Source organism: Dendrobates tinctorius, unplaced genomic scaffold (assembly GCF_039654945.1).
Source record: "Dendrobates tinctorius isolate UK_male_01 unplaced genomic scaffold, ASM3965494v1 ptg000051l, whole genome shotgun sequence".
NCBI lineage: Eukaryota > Metazoa > Chordata > Amphibia > Anura > Dendrobatidae > Dendrobates > Dendrobates tinctorius.
This window is the reverse complement of record NW_027361719.1, coordinates 19,553,520-19,568,981: the sequence shown is the minus strand read 5'-3', so window position 1 is coordinate 19,568,981 and position 15,462 is coordinate 19,553,520. Positions and strand designations below refer to the sequence as shown.

The 15,462-nt window shown below is 43.7% G+C and overlaps 1 pseudogene; it reads left to right on the top strand.

Annotated features, from left to right (window-relative positions):
• The first annotated feature begins 3,856 nt into the window (after positions 1-3,856).
• Positions 3,857-14,787, top strand: LOC141091379 (zinc finger protein 592-like; annotated as a pseudogene).
• Positions 14,788-15,462: the final 675 nt, after the last annotated feature.

Below are 15,462 nucleotides of genomic sequence, written 5' to 3'. Positions count from 1 at the left end.
GGTTGAAGGTAACATGGAATATGAGGTAGAGAAAATACTGGATTCCCGTTTGGCTAGACGGAGACTCCAGTATTTGGTTAAGTGGAAGGGTTATGGTCAGGAAGATAATTCCTGGGTCTCTGCCTCTGATATTCATGCCAAAAGATTGGTGCGTGCCTTTCATCGGGCTCACCCTGATCGCCCTGGTGGCGTGGTTGAGGGTTCGGTGACCCCTCCTCAAGGGGGAGGTACTGTTGTGAGTTCATTTTCCCCTTCGTCACTGAGGTCTGGTGAACTCCCTATTCTGGTAAAGGAAGGTAATGAGCCTGATTATCAGGCACCTGAGTCTAATGAGGATGACTGGTTGAGTGGAGTCACGGACTGGATATAAGGCTGCCGATGCCCTTCTGCCCTGCGGGTGATTTCTCTGTGGACTTCTAGGACACCAGTCTGATTCCTGCTCCTCTAAAGCTAAGATTTTTGCTTTGCCTGTTGCTTTTGTGTTTTGTTTTTGTTTTCCTTGCTTTTCTGGATTCTGCCATTCCCTGCTGGGTGAGCTGAATCTCCTTTTGCCTGTTGCTCTGTCTTCAGAATATTCCTGAGTACTGACATAGCTTTTTGAAGCCTTGCGTCTTCAGGGCCTTTTTCACTGTCAGTCTGTTGGCTCTTATTTTCATAGGGTTTTTCACGGATTGCAGACAAGCAACCTTTCTGTCCTTTTCTATCTAGTTAGCTCGGGCCCCGTCTTTGCTCAGTCTATCTCTCTGTCTGTGTTAGTGTTTTCATCTTGCTTCACCGTCATTATATGTTGGGGGCTGCCTATTGCTTTGGGGTCTGCTCTGGGGCAGTTTAGATGTCCCCTTTCTTTCTTTAGGCCTATTTAATTCTCCGGCTGTGATCGAGGGGTCTAGGGCATCGTAGGAACCCCCCACGGCTACTGCTAGTTGTGTTGATAGGTTCAGGGGTCTGCAATCTTATAGCTGCCAACTTCTCTGGTTTTCTGGACTTAGCTAGCATTTCTGTTTTTGCCTCCTACGGTGACTCAATCATAACACTTTCCCCTAATATCATGCGTCAAACATAAAGATACCAAATGTAAATTTTTGGTGAAGAATCAACAAGAAGTGGAACACAATTGTGAAGCTGAACGAAATTTATTGGTTATTTTAAATTTTTCTGGAAACATAAAAACCAAAAAGTGGGGCGTGCATAATGTATCCTGAAAAATATAACAAATAATATATGCACTGACCCTTTATACATGAAATATTTATACCAAAGCTAATACTGAGAAATCCATATATAAAAAATAAAGTGCAAAGTGCAATAAACGTGGATAATCAGTGTTGCATAATGTATTAATCAGTTTTACATGATATGTAAATCAAAAAGTGGCAAGCGCAGTGTTTAAATTCAAAAAGTGACATGTGCATTTGCTGTCACATACATCATGCAAAAATCGCTGGAACGCAAGCATGGAACGCAAGTCGCTCCATATGCGCAGAACCGGAAGTCTGGGCGGTCCCAGAGTAACCAAGTGCACCTCCTACTACGAACACCTCATGTAAACGTATATTTAATGTAAATAATGTGTACAAAAGAAGGAGCGCGTATAAATGGTTCATAGACCAATATATACAAACACATGATAATGTTAATAAGTGAATAATAACAATAATAATAATATGAATACGGGCAAAGTTATTCCTCCATGTGAATAATAAATCTATGTGTGTGAAAATTAGTTAATATAAAAGATTACCTACTATTTAAAATGAGCAATATGAATAATCTATAGAAATATATGTACAAAAAATTTTTATTTTGAAAGGGGCGAAAGGGGGGTAATTTGAACTTTTATATTTTTTTATATCTTTTAAAACTTTTTTTTACTTTTGGTATGCTTCAATAGTTTTCATGGGTGACTGAAAGCTGCAGTTGACCGACTGGCTATGCTACATACAGGCGATGATAACAGGGTGGTGCTCATAGCAATCAGGTAGTGACAACCATAGAGATCTGCTGGAGACCTCTGGTTGTCATGACCTGCAATTATGTGACGGGGGTCATTGATGGGCGGGATTTCTGCCGTGCTTGCCAGAAGTGTGAGTTAAATGCCAGTGTCAGAGTTTGACCGCAGCATTTATTGGGTTAACAGCCTTGGGTGATCTCGATTCCACCTACGGCTGTTAGAGGCACATGTCAGCTGTTCAAAACAGCTGATATGTGCCGGAAAAGATGTGGGCTCAGCACAATGGCCCACATAAAAGGAAGAGATTCTGACATCGGCGTTCTATTACGCCCAATGTCGGAAAGGGGTTAAAAATACAGTATATACTACAAAAATATATATTTTTTACTTTTGCTAAAGCGGGGACTAGAACTAGGTATTTCCTTTTAATTTTTCAACTGTTTGCTATCCTCTTATAGTTTTCCTTAAAAAAACCCCTAAATACACATTTTAAAACTACACAGTGTTAGCAAAGCTTTAAAGCTTTAAAGGGAATCTGTCACCCCATTTTCCAAGTGTCAGCTGCCAGCACCGCCATCAGGGGCTTATCTACAGCATTCTGTAATGCTGTAGATACACCCCAGTGTAACCTGAAAAATGATTTATATTATACTCACCGGGGGGGCGGTCGGATCTTGGTCCTATGGGTGTCGCAGTCCGGCGCCTCCCATCTTCTAACGGTGACGTCCTCTTCTTTGCTGTCTGTCATGGCTCCTGCGCAGGCGCACTGCTCTGCCCTGTTGAGGGCAGAGCAGAATGCTACTCCCGGTGCCTGCGTATTGCAGGACTCTTCTCTGCCCTCAACAGGGCAGAGCAGTGCACCTGCGCAGGAGCCACAACAGGCAGCAAAGAAGAGGACGTCACCATTAGAAGATGGGATGTGCCGGAGCGGACCGCTACACCCATCGAACCAAGACCAGACCCGGACCACCCCTGGGTGAGTATAATATAAGTCATTTTTCTTATCTTTCAGGTTACATCGGGGGCTTATCTACAGCATTACAGAATGCTGTAGATAAGCCCCTGATGGCGGTGCCGGCAGCTGATACTCGAAAAATGGGGTGACAGATTCCCTTTAATTTATGTGATTTTGAAGTTGCTTCAGTGAAAATACTGCAGTCATAATCTTATAAATCATGTGGATTTTATTCCACTTTTATTTAACCAAACCAGGAACAGATCTTATAGAAAAGAGAAGATCGAAGGAAAAATGAAAACTTTTGCCAAGATTTACATTTACTTCCAAAATGTGACAAGTAATTGTGCAAAAAGGTTCATTGTTGATAAATAGCATTACATTTTCTTTCAGTGGTTTTGATTAATTGCGTCCTGCAATTTCACTTAGATATTTAAGGATATCACATTGCGATAGTGCTAAAAACTTTTGGTCTGCCTTTGTAAAAAAAAAGTACACAAAGATATATATGTTTTTAAACATATTGATAAATCTAATTTTAAATGGTATTAGCAGAAAACAATGTTTGTGAAATGAGCCTGCAGTAATATTCCCTGGTCAATACGGAACAAGCAGTGCGTTCTCTCTGGGGAGAGACAGCAGTAATCCAGTTACTAAAAAATGCTGATCTGAGCAGGTTCTGTACCGTGGAAATGAGAAATAACTTGATGAAAATATAACGTTGTGGCAAAAAGATGTGACTGAAAATAATGTAGTCTTTTAGATTAACCCTTCACACCTCTCCATGAAACGGCAGAGATAAAATCTTGTCACTAAGTTATGTTTAGGGGTCTAGCTCTAGCTATGTACCATATAATTGAAGTATATTGCACTCAACGGAAGATAGTCTGCATCATGAGGATCATATGGATCAGACATTATCAAAAAATTTAAGGAAATTAAGAGTAGAGATGAGCGAATATTTCAATGCTCGATTCGGATTACGTTTGCTGAATTTGCAATATTCGCCAATTAATTTGTCGAATATTCACCGAGTAAGACAGCGCTTACCGCGTGTGTTGGGGGACACTGGCTTGGCAAAGGGATGAAAGCACACTGGGATGTTTTTCTCACAAAAGCAGTCTATTTGGTTTATTTAAACATCATAAACCACTTGAGGCCATGTTATATATCACAGGCTTTACACATAGTCCATAACGCTTCTTAGTACACGACTTTATTAAGAGTCACTAAACATGCCGGACCTCACTTCATCCAGTTACCATGGGTACCGCACAGTTAATTAGGGTACTGTATCAGAAGCGTAGAGCTGTATACAGTGTTGGGCAAATTTGAAATCTCGGTATATATTTCCGGAGTCACCCTCAGATGCTCACTCAGTCTGGATTTGACGATAATACAAAATGTTGAAAAAAAGGTACTGGATAACAAGATAGCAAGTATATATATTATAGGGTACAATTTAAATCTCCGTATAAATCTGCGTATATATTCCCGTAGTCACCCTCAGACGCTCACTCAGTATGGATTTGATCGTAATACTAAATGTCGAAAAAAGATAGAAGCTGTATATAGTATAGGGTAAAATTTTTATCGCCGTATATATAGAAGGAGGAAACGACACCGCTCACTCAGTATGGATTATACCGTATTAAAAAATTTAGAACAAAGGTACTGTATCAGCAGATACCAGGTATATCCAGTCTAGGGGTAATTGTAAATTTCCGTCTATATTTCCGGAGTCAGACACAGACTCTCACAGGCTCAGAATGGATTACACCAGAATATAAAAAGTAGAAAAAGGGAAATGTATTCAAAGTGTACACCAGTATACATTGTTGGGGTACTTTTAAATCTTCATATATATTTCAGTCTCAGTAAGCCAGTCCAGACTCTCCGCTACTGGAAACTAGATGGATACAAGTACAGACGGAAAGTCGAGTGTTTGCAGAAATTTGGGAATTACTAATCATGGGAAAACCTTCTGGTAGATTTCGCTGAGGCAATGCTGACCCTCAATTACTTTGTCTGTGGAGACAGCGAAAATGGTTATTTGTGAAGAAAGGATTGCTGTATCGCAGTAGCGTGGATCCCATCACCGTTACTCGTCTCCATCAAATTATGATCACGGGGACAGATGTAGACATGGTCCTCACTGCCTATCATAATGTGTCTGGTCACTTTGGAGTGCAAAAGACAGAAGCCACAGGCCGTAGGCGATTCTATTGGATTGGCATGAGAGGAGACATTGAAAAATGGTGGCAGGAATGTCACACGTCTGTGACTAGGAAAACTGTGAAAGCTGATCATAAAGCACCACTGCATCCGATTGTGAGTTGACGTCCATTACAAATGGTAGCCATTGATCATCTGAAGGTAGAGGCCAGCAGGACAGGCTATAGCTACATCTTAACCATCATTGATCAGTTCACCAAATTTGTAGTGGCTGTCCCTGTGAAGGATTTAACTCCCCAGACTACACAGCGGTGGAGCAGGGAGAGGTAAGTATTGCAACTTGCAAGTGCTGTGGCCATGAGCAAGCGGGGGGCCCACTCATTGGTGACGGTACTGCCACAGGGCCCCTCATAGTACGCCAGTGTGTCTGACGGCGAGTGGGCCCCCAACCATCAGAGACACTGTATTGTACTATGAGGGGCCCTGTGCCAGGGCCGTCGGCCAAGAGCGAGCCCACCCACCTGTTCAGAGCAACGGCACATGCCCAGGTGCACCAGGTGGTGACCCCAGCCCTTGGGGGGGCAGCCCAGTTAGGGAGGTTTAAAAAATGGCATATGTTAACTTGTAGGCTGTACATTCAGCAGCAGCAAATGGAGGAATTTGACAAGTCCGAGGAAGAGGAGGACAAAAGCGAGACAAATTTCTGGCAACCTATGTGTCATCAGGGGAAGGTGGGACAAAATCCTTTGAAACACATGCATGGTTCATTTTAATGAAGGTTAGATCATCAACATTTTGGCTCGACAGATGGGTCCTTTTTTCTGTCAGGATTGATCCAGCAGCACTGTGAAGACTCTTTCAGATAGCACACTAGCAGCAGGGCAAGCGAGCTCCTGTAAGGCATATTGAGCCAATTCAGGCCAGGTGTCCAGTTTACAGGCCCAATGGTCAAAAGGGAATGACTTGTGAGGGAGAACATCGATATGGGAGGAGAAGTAGTTTGTAACCATAGTTGACAACTGCTGTCTCCTGTCACTTGCAATCGATGCAGTATTACCAGTCGTGTGAGCGGTACTTGAGAAATCAGTCCACAACATGGTCATGAAACCCCTGTCTCCAATGCCACTTTGGCTGTGTGCACCACGGACACCTCTTCCATTTTGCCCACTTCAGCTCGTGGGAGAACCAGCACCGCTGCTATGTCCTGTGAAAGCCTCAAACAAACGGTTTACCAGAGTTGCTTGTTTGTTACCCAATATTATCTCTAGGTTCACCTGTGGCAAGATGTTGTGTAATTTGCCTTTATAGCGTCGATCCAGGATGCTGGCCAACCAGTAGTCATCATCCTTCATCACTTTGGCAATGCGGGGGTCCCTTTTTAGGATCCACAAAGCATAATCACACACGTGGGCCAATGTTCCAGGTGTCAATGATGCACTGGCAGTGGTGGGTGGAGGAGCACTTTCTGGCAAATCCACATCCCTCCTGTCACTCACAAACCCTGTACCTGACCTTGCCACGCCAACATTTTCTCTTGCCCCCTGAGAAGCATCCTCCTCCCCAAAATAACCATCCCCCTCATCCTCCTCCTCTTACTCTTCTTCCTCCACCTTGTCCAGGACAGTTCCCTGACCAAACAATGGCTGACTGTCATCAAGGCTTCCCTCCTCCTCCTATTCCTCCTCCGCTGCAGATGCCTGATCCTTAATGTGCGTCAAACTTTGCATGAGCAGATGCATAATTGGGATGCTCATGCTTATGATGGTGTCGTCTGTGCTTACCAGCCGTGTGCATTCCTCAAAACACTGAAGGACTTTACAGAGGTCTTTCAGCTTTGACCACTGCACACCTGACAACTCCATGTCTGCCCTCAAACTGCCTGCCCGTGTATCCTCCCACAAATGCATTACAGCCTGCCTCTGTTCGCACAGCCTCTAAACCATGTGCAGGGTGGAGTTCCACCTTGTTGCAATGTCTATGATTAGGCAATGCTTGGAGAGGTGGAGCAATCACTGCAGCTTTTGCATACGGCTGGAGTGTACAGGCGAGCGACGGATGTGCGAGCACAGTCTTCGCACCTTTTGGAGCAGGGCTGTTAACTCCGGATAATTATTTAGGAAGCACTGCACCACCAGGTTCAAAGTGTGAGCCAGGAAAGGTATGTGTGTGAGTTTTGCAAGGGCTACAGCTGCCACAAAATTCCGGCCGTTATCACTGACTACCTTGCCTGTCTCAAGATGTAGACTGCACAGCCATGACTTAGTTTGTCAATGCAAGTAGTCGGCCAGTACCTTCGCTGTGTGTCTGTTGTCGCCCAAAGACATCATCTTTAAAACAGCCTGCTGCCACTTACCACTAGCTGTTTGATAGTGGGACACCTCGTGTGCAACACTGGCAGCTGCGGATGGAATGCTCATGCGACTCCGCTCTGTTGAGGAGCTTTCGCTTCAGGAGGAGGAGGAGGGTCGAATGCCTACAGCCAACTGTTTCCAATACCGTGGGCTAGGCAGCACTGTTCCACCACCGCAGTCCCCTGTGGATGCTGCATCGACCACAATAACCCAGTGTGCAGTGATGGACACACTATGGCCCTGGCCATGCCTACTGGACCATGCATCTGTTGTGAGGTGCACCTTTCCACTTACTGATTGTTTGAGTGCATGGACAATGCAGTCTTTCACATGCAGGTGGAGGGCAGGGATGGCTTTTTGAGAAAAGTACCGACTGGGTAGGTCATAGCGTGGGACAGCGTAGGGCATGAGCTCTTGGAAAGCTTCGCTTTCAACCAAATGGAAGGGGATCATCTCTAATGAGATCAGTTTGGCAATGTAGGCGTTCAAAGCCAGTGTACGCGGATGAGAGGATGAGTACTTTCTTGTCCTACTCAGAATGTCTGCTAGGGTGAGCTGGACTTGAGAGCTGCACATGTGGAACTAGCGGTGGACCGGACGGACTGAGAGGGGGTTGGTGATGGTGAAGGTGTTGGTGGTGATGGCCTAGATTCAGTGTTTCTTGCAAAAGCATTGTGATTCCCTGACTGCTTTTGCCTTGCGACGACACCTCTACATTTATTGCTGGTGGTGTGCTTACCGGTGGCGGTGGTCTTACAGTGGGGGAAGCGATGGAGCGTTGCTGGCTACCTTCAGTCGGAGCAGGTGCACATGTGGTACCTGAAGTTTTGTAGTCCGTCCACGCTTGCAAGTGCATGGTGGTTAAATGTCTAAGCATGCAACTGGTATTCAAATTTCTGAGATTTTTCCCTCAGCTAAAGGTCCTTCTGCACTTCTTACAGATAACCTTTGCCTCATCAGTAGGATTTTGGACAAAGAAGTGCCACACTGCACTCTTCCTACTATGGTATAAATTTTCAGGGCTTGCACGCTGTGCTAATTTGACCGTGTGGCCAAGCTGTCCTGCACCTCTTTTGGTTTTTGTTCCACGTTTTTGGACAGCTATGGGCCTGCCAGATAACTGCTTCTGTGATGTCAATGCCTGCTGCGGATCCTTCTCTTCATCTGAGCTATTGGCAGCGGCACCCTCTTCCCCCCTATAGATGCCAATCCGGGTCAACAACTGGGTCATCCATCACCTGCTCTTCAATTTCATCTGCACCTTCCTCTGTGTCACCGTGTAAGGTGGTATAGTATGCGGGAAGGGGCACCTGAGTTTCATTAGGGTCAGATTCTGGCTCAGTAGACTACGAGGGCAATGTAGTGCTGTGGGTCAATGTACTAGCAGAATCATCTAGCAGTGGCTGTGCATCAGTGCACTCCATGTCAGATTCATCTTGGACTGGGGAATTCAGGATTTGACTGGATAACCCTGGCATGGTATGTGAAAAGAGCTCCATGGAGTAATCTGAAGTGTGGGCTGCCCCATCCTTCAGGTTTGGTGGAGGTGAAGGACACAAGGAAAGGTGTTTTTCCTGACCAGAACCCTGCACTGACGACTCAGTGCTTGCAGGTTTTGAAAGTTCAGAAGAGGAGGCAATAGAGCTGGTGGCTGTTTTGGCAATGTAAGCCAAAACCTGTTCCTGATGCTCCGGCTTTAAAAGCGGTTTTCCTACTCCCAGAAAAGGAAACCTTACAGGCCTTCTTGTGCCAGATGATGATGCAGGCTGAACACCTCCTGCCTTAGCTGCTATTGTGCTTTTGGCATCACCAGCAGATGCACCACTACCACCATCAGTACCAGCTGCCCCCGGCGTACGTTTGCAGCCTCTTCCACCATACTTCCTCATGTTTGTAGAAAATGTAACAAAAATACCAGCAGATATATGGTACTGTATGAGGAGCGTACAGCTGTATAAGGTGTAGGTAAAAATTTAAATCTCTGTATATATTTCCTTAGTCACAGACGCTCTCCCAGTATTTATTTGACCGTAATCCAACCAACAGATATACGGTACTGTATCAGAAATGGACAGCTCTATAGGGTGTATGTATGGAAAAATGAAAATCTCAGTGTATTTTTTTACAGAGTCACACCCAGATAACATGTATTTGTCCTTGATACCAGCCGATACATGGTAGTGTGTGAGGAGCATACGGCCATACGGTGTATGTATGGAAAATTTTAAATCTCTGTCTATTTTTTTATGGAGTCGCACACACACACACGCTGTCTCTGTATATATTTGACCGTAAGACAAACACCAGATATACGATACTGTTAGAGAAGCGGACAGCTCTATACAGTGCATGGAAAAATGGAAATGTCCGTCTATGTATTTACGGACTCACACACACGCGCTGTCTCTGTATAGATTGGACCGTAATCCAAACAGCAGATATACGATACTGTTTGAGAAGCGGACAGCTGTATATGGTGTATGTATGGAAAATTTTAAATCTCCATTTGTTTTTTTACGGAGTCAAACACAGATAGCATGTATTTGTCCGTGATACCAGCAGGTACACGGTAGTGTGTGAGGAGCATACAGTTCTATACGGTGTACGTATGGAAAAATGAAAATCTACATCTATTTTTTTCTGTAGTCACACACAGACGCTGTCTCAGTATGGCTTTTACCGTAATCTAAACAGCAGATATACGGTACTATATCAGAAGCAGACAGCTCTATACGGTGTATGAATGGAAAAATCAAAATCTCCGTCTATATATAGCTCTCAATATGTGGTGATGCAAAAACTATATTTACAATAAAAAGCATCTTTTAGCGTGCGACAGCCGCCAAACATAAAAACTGCCATAAATAGTAAATCAAACCCCCCATTATCACCCCCTTAGTTAGGGAAAATTAATAAAATAAAAAAAGTATTTCCATTTTCCCATTAGGGTTAGGGCTAGGGTTAGGGTTAGGGCTAGGGCTAGGTTTAGGGCTAGGGTTAGGGCTAGGGTTAGGGGTGTGTTGGGGTTAGGGTTGGAGGTATAATTGGGGGGTTTCCACTGTTTGGGCACATCAGGTGCTCTCCAAATGCAACATGGCATCTGATCTCAATTCCAGCCAATTCTGCGTTGAAAAAGTCAAATGGTGCTCCTTCCCTTCCAAGCTCTGCCATGCGCCCAAACAGTGTTTTACCCCCACATATAGGGTATCAGCATACTCAGGACAAATTGCAAAACAACTTTTGGGGTCCAATTTCTCCTGTTACCCTTAGGAAAATAAAAAATTGGGGGCAAAAATATCATTTTTGTGGAAAAAAATGATTTTTTTATTTTCACGCCCAGGCGATATAAACTTCTGTGAAGCATTTGGGGTTCAAAGTGCTCACCACACATCTAGATAAGTTCTGTGGGGGGTCTAGTTTCCAAAATGGGGTCACTTGTGGGGAGTTTCAATAGTTTAGGTACATCAGGGGCTCTCCAAACGCACATGACACCCGCAGACCAATCCATCAAAGTCTGCATTCCAAAACGTCACTACTTCCCTTCCGAGCCCCGACGTGTGCCCATACAGTAGTTTTCTCCCACATATGAGGTATCAGCGTACTCAGGACAAATTGGACAACAACTTTTGGGGTCCAATTTCTCCTGTTACCCTTGGGAAAATAAAAAAATTGGAGACTAATTGATCATGTTTGTGGAAAAAATATGATTTTTTTTATCATGCCTGGGCATTATAAACTTCTGTGAAGCCCTTGGGGGTTCAAAGTGCTCACCACACATCTAGATAAGTTCCTTAGGGGGTCTAGTTTCCAAAATCGGGTCATTTGTGGGGGGTTTCCACTGTTTAGGTACATTAGGGGCTCTCCAAAGGTAACATGACACCCGCAGACCATTCCATCAAAGTCTGCATTCCAAAACGTCACTACTTCCCTTCCGAGCCCCGATGTGTGCCCATACAGTAGTTTTCTCCCACATATGGGGTGTCAGCGTACTCAGGACAAATTGGACAACAACTTTTGGGGTCCAATTTCTCCTTGTACCCTTGTGAAAATGAAAAAATTGGTGACTAAAGATCATGTTTGTGGAAAAAATACGATTTTTTATATTTTCACGCCCAGGCGTTATAAACTTCTGTGAAGCACTGGGGGGTTCAAAGTACTCACCACACATCTAGATAAGTTCCTTGGGGGTCTAGTTTCCAAAATGGTGTCATTTGTTGGGGGTTTCTACTGTTTTGGTACATCAGGGGCTTTCCAAACGCGACATGGTGTTCGATCTCAATTCCAGCCAAAAACGTCAAATGTTGCTGCTTCCCTTCCGAGCTCTGCCATGCACCCAAATAGTGGTTTACCCCCACATGTGGGGTATCAGCGCACTCAGGACAAATTGCACAATATCTTTTAGGGTCCTGTTACCCTTGGAAAAATAAGAATTGAGGGTGAAAAGATCATTTTTCTGGAAAAAATATGATTTTTTAATTGTACGGCTGTATGTTATAAACTTCTGTGAAGCCCTTGGGGGTTCAAAGTTCTCACCACACATCTAGATAAGTTCCTTGGGGGGTCTAGTTTCCAAAATGGTGTCATTTGTGGGGGGTTTCTACTGTTTTGGTACATCAGGGGTTTTCCAATCACAACATGGTGTTCGATCTCAATTCCAGCCAAAAACGTCAAATGGCGCTGCTTCCCTTCTGAGCTCTGCCATGCGCCCAAATCGTCATTTACACCCACATATGGGGTATCAGTGTACTCAGGACAAATTGCACAATAACTTTTAGGGGCCTGTTACCCTTGGAAAAATAAAAATTGGGGGTGAAAAGATCATTTTTGTGGAAAAAATATGATTTTTTAATTGTACCGCTGTACGTTATAAACTTCTGTGAAGCCCTTGTGGGTTCAAAGTTCTCACCACATATCTAGATAAGTTCCTTGGGGGGTCTAGTTTCCAAAATGGGGTCACTTGGGGGTGTTTCCACTGTTTAGGTACATCAGGGGCTCTCCAAACGCGACATGGCGTCCGATCTGAATTCCAGCCAATTTTGCATTGAAAAAGTCAAACGGCGCTCCTTCCCTGCTGAGGTCTGCCATGCGCCGAAACAGTGGTTCCCCCCCACATATCAGGTATCAGCGTACTCAGGACAAATTGCACAATAACTTTTGCAGTCCAATTTCTCCTGTTACCCTTGGTAAAATAAAAAAAATTGAAACTGAAGTATTTTTTTAGTGAAAAAAAGTTAAATGTTCATTTTTTTTAAATATTCAAAAAATTCCTGTGACGCACCTAAAGGGTTAATAAACTTCTTGAATGTGGTTTTGAGCACCTTAAGGGGTGCAGTTTTTAGAGTGGTGTCACTTTTGGGTATTTTCTATCATATAGACCCCTCAAAGTGGCTTCAAATGTGATGTGGTCCGTAAAAATAAAATGGTGTTGCAAAAATGAGAAATCGCTGGTCAAATTTTAACCCTAATAACGTCCTAACAAAAAAAAATTTTGGTTCCAAAATTGTGCTGATGTAAAGTTAACATGTGGAAAATGTTATTATCAAGTTTTTTGTGTGCTGTATCTCTGTGATTTAAGGGCATAAAAATTCAAAGTTGGAAAATTGCGAAATTTTCAAAATTTTCGCCAAATTTCTGTTTTTTTCACAAATAAACGCAAGTTATTTGAATGAAATTTTACCACTAACATGAAGTACAATATGTCACGAGAAAACAATGTCAGAATCACCGGGATCCATGGAAGCGTTTCAGAGTTATTACCTCATAAAGGGACAGTGGTCAGAATTGTAAAAATTGGCCTGGTCATTAACGTGCAAACCACCCTTGGGGCTTAAGGTGTTATACCTGGCATTGTACAGTACTTTCTTCATTGCAGATTATTGAGCTACCAGCCTTTAGTCAAGCTTCCTTTCATCTGCTGATCCTTTAAACTACATTACTGCTCCTGTGTACTGACCCCTGGCTCTTCCTGCCCCTGTGAAGCACACAACGCATGCTCAGTAGCTCCTGGCTCCCACTGTGATACAGCTGAAGTTCCCTCCTCCATTAGTATGACTTGTCTCCCCCTTCCTTCACTAGTTAGTCCCCTCCTCTTCTCCAGGTCCAGTCTTTCTCGACCATGTTAGTTTCTCCAGGTACCAGCCTACTGATCTGGTCAATTCCTGATATGATTGTGTCGTTGCGGGCTTAGCTAGACCCCGGTGGATGTAGCTGTGATCAGAATACACAGGGCAGGGTTTTAAGTGCGGCATCTACACTAAGTGGAGCCGTGCATTAGCACAACCAGATACCATTACCTTTCCGGTCAAGGGGGACATGAAGACTCTAGACTTTGATGATCTTCTTGCTGCTTTTGATATCCCTGATGCTTCAAGTTTGAATGCCAAGGAAGCTATTCAAACAACAAGTGATGAATAAGAAAATCATCTCAAACCATCAGGAATGTGTTGAAGAATCTGTCTTTGGCCCAATCTGTTTCTGTCCCTGATGTTCCAGCAGTTAGCATTATTGTGAAAAACACCAGCCGACAGGAGTCATTTGAGCCATCTGAAAAGAACAAACATCTCAATGGTCCATCTGTACTGCTGAATGGTTTTCGTGGCCCTGAAGTGGGCCCTGATCCCCATGCTGTTGGACCAAGCTATGGAAAATTTGAACCAAGATTCATCAATGGGAACAACTCACGGAGCAACGCAGAAAAAATAGAATCACACAATGCAGAACTTTTGCCATCTTTTTCCCAGTTTAGCCCTATTTCTAGCCCTGAGCTAGAAGATTCAAAAGATGCTGTTCTTAACAAGCAGAAGGTAGCAGAGTCTTCGTACTTTCCACAGCCTTCCAAGTACAATCCTGAAGAAGAATGCATGGTCGATTCTCTTAGAAAGCCCTCAGAAACAGAGCTGAGTATGTTTGTTGAGTACTGTAAAAAAGAGCAGAAATCTGACTGCATGGCAGCAAAAAAGGCTAGATCTGAGCAAACCTGAGGTATCGACAAAAACAGCAGCTTGCTTGGTTCATCTATGCCTTTTAGGGATGCTCAGAACAGCGGCAATTCTCAGGATAAAGTATTTTCCGGTACAGGTGACTTTTTCGGTGATGTAGCAGTTAAATAAACTCTGTCTTCATCTGTGCCACCTAGGCAGCGAATTGAACCTGCTCATTTTAAATTATCATCTTGTGTGGCTGCTTTGGTGGCCTTGCAGGGCAAAAAAGTTGCGGTGGTCAATAAGGAGGAATCTTTAAATCCTTCTAAAGATGTTGATCTTTCTTTTAAGGAAGTGGTAGGTCGGCTCACAAAGATGGCCCATTTTATTGCAACTAAAGTGGTGATTCCTACCACTGAACAAGCCACAGAATAAAAAGTCAAACAGATATTTAGGCTGCATGGAATCCCTGACAATGTAATTTCTGATAGATGTATTAAGTTTACTTCTGTTCCTGCTGTTACAAATAGACTTGCAGAGTTGCAGAAAGTTCAGAAGGACCTAACTGAGATGTTACAAAAGGCCGAAGAAGATTACAAAGAAGTAGCAGATAAACATCTCAAAGCACCTTCTACCCTTTAGGTCAGTGACAAGGTTTGGCTTTGTAAAAAAAAAAAGTTGAAAACGAACGTACCATCTTATAAATTGGGTCCAAAATTCATTGGACCTTTTCAAATTTCTGCACAAATTAACCCAGTTGCTTTCCATTTAAAACTTCCTAACAGCCTGAAATGTCACCCTTTGTTCCATGTACCCTTGCTCAAACAATTCAGTGAGAACCTGCTTCCAGGTAGAACGCATACACTTCCACAACCAGAAAAAGTCCATGGTGTAGAGGAGTACATTGTGTATAACATTCTGGACTCTAGAAGATTCAGAGGAAGACTGCAATGTTTGGTGCAATGGAAGGGTTACGGACCAGATAATTCAAGGGAGCTGGAGGGCATCGTTCATGCACCCAGGCTTACAAGAGCTTTTCAACAGAGACATCCAGAGAAGCATGTGCCTGAGATATCCAGAGGCTATCCTGGAAGGAGGGGAGTACTGTTA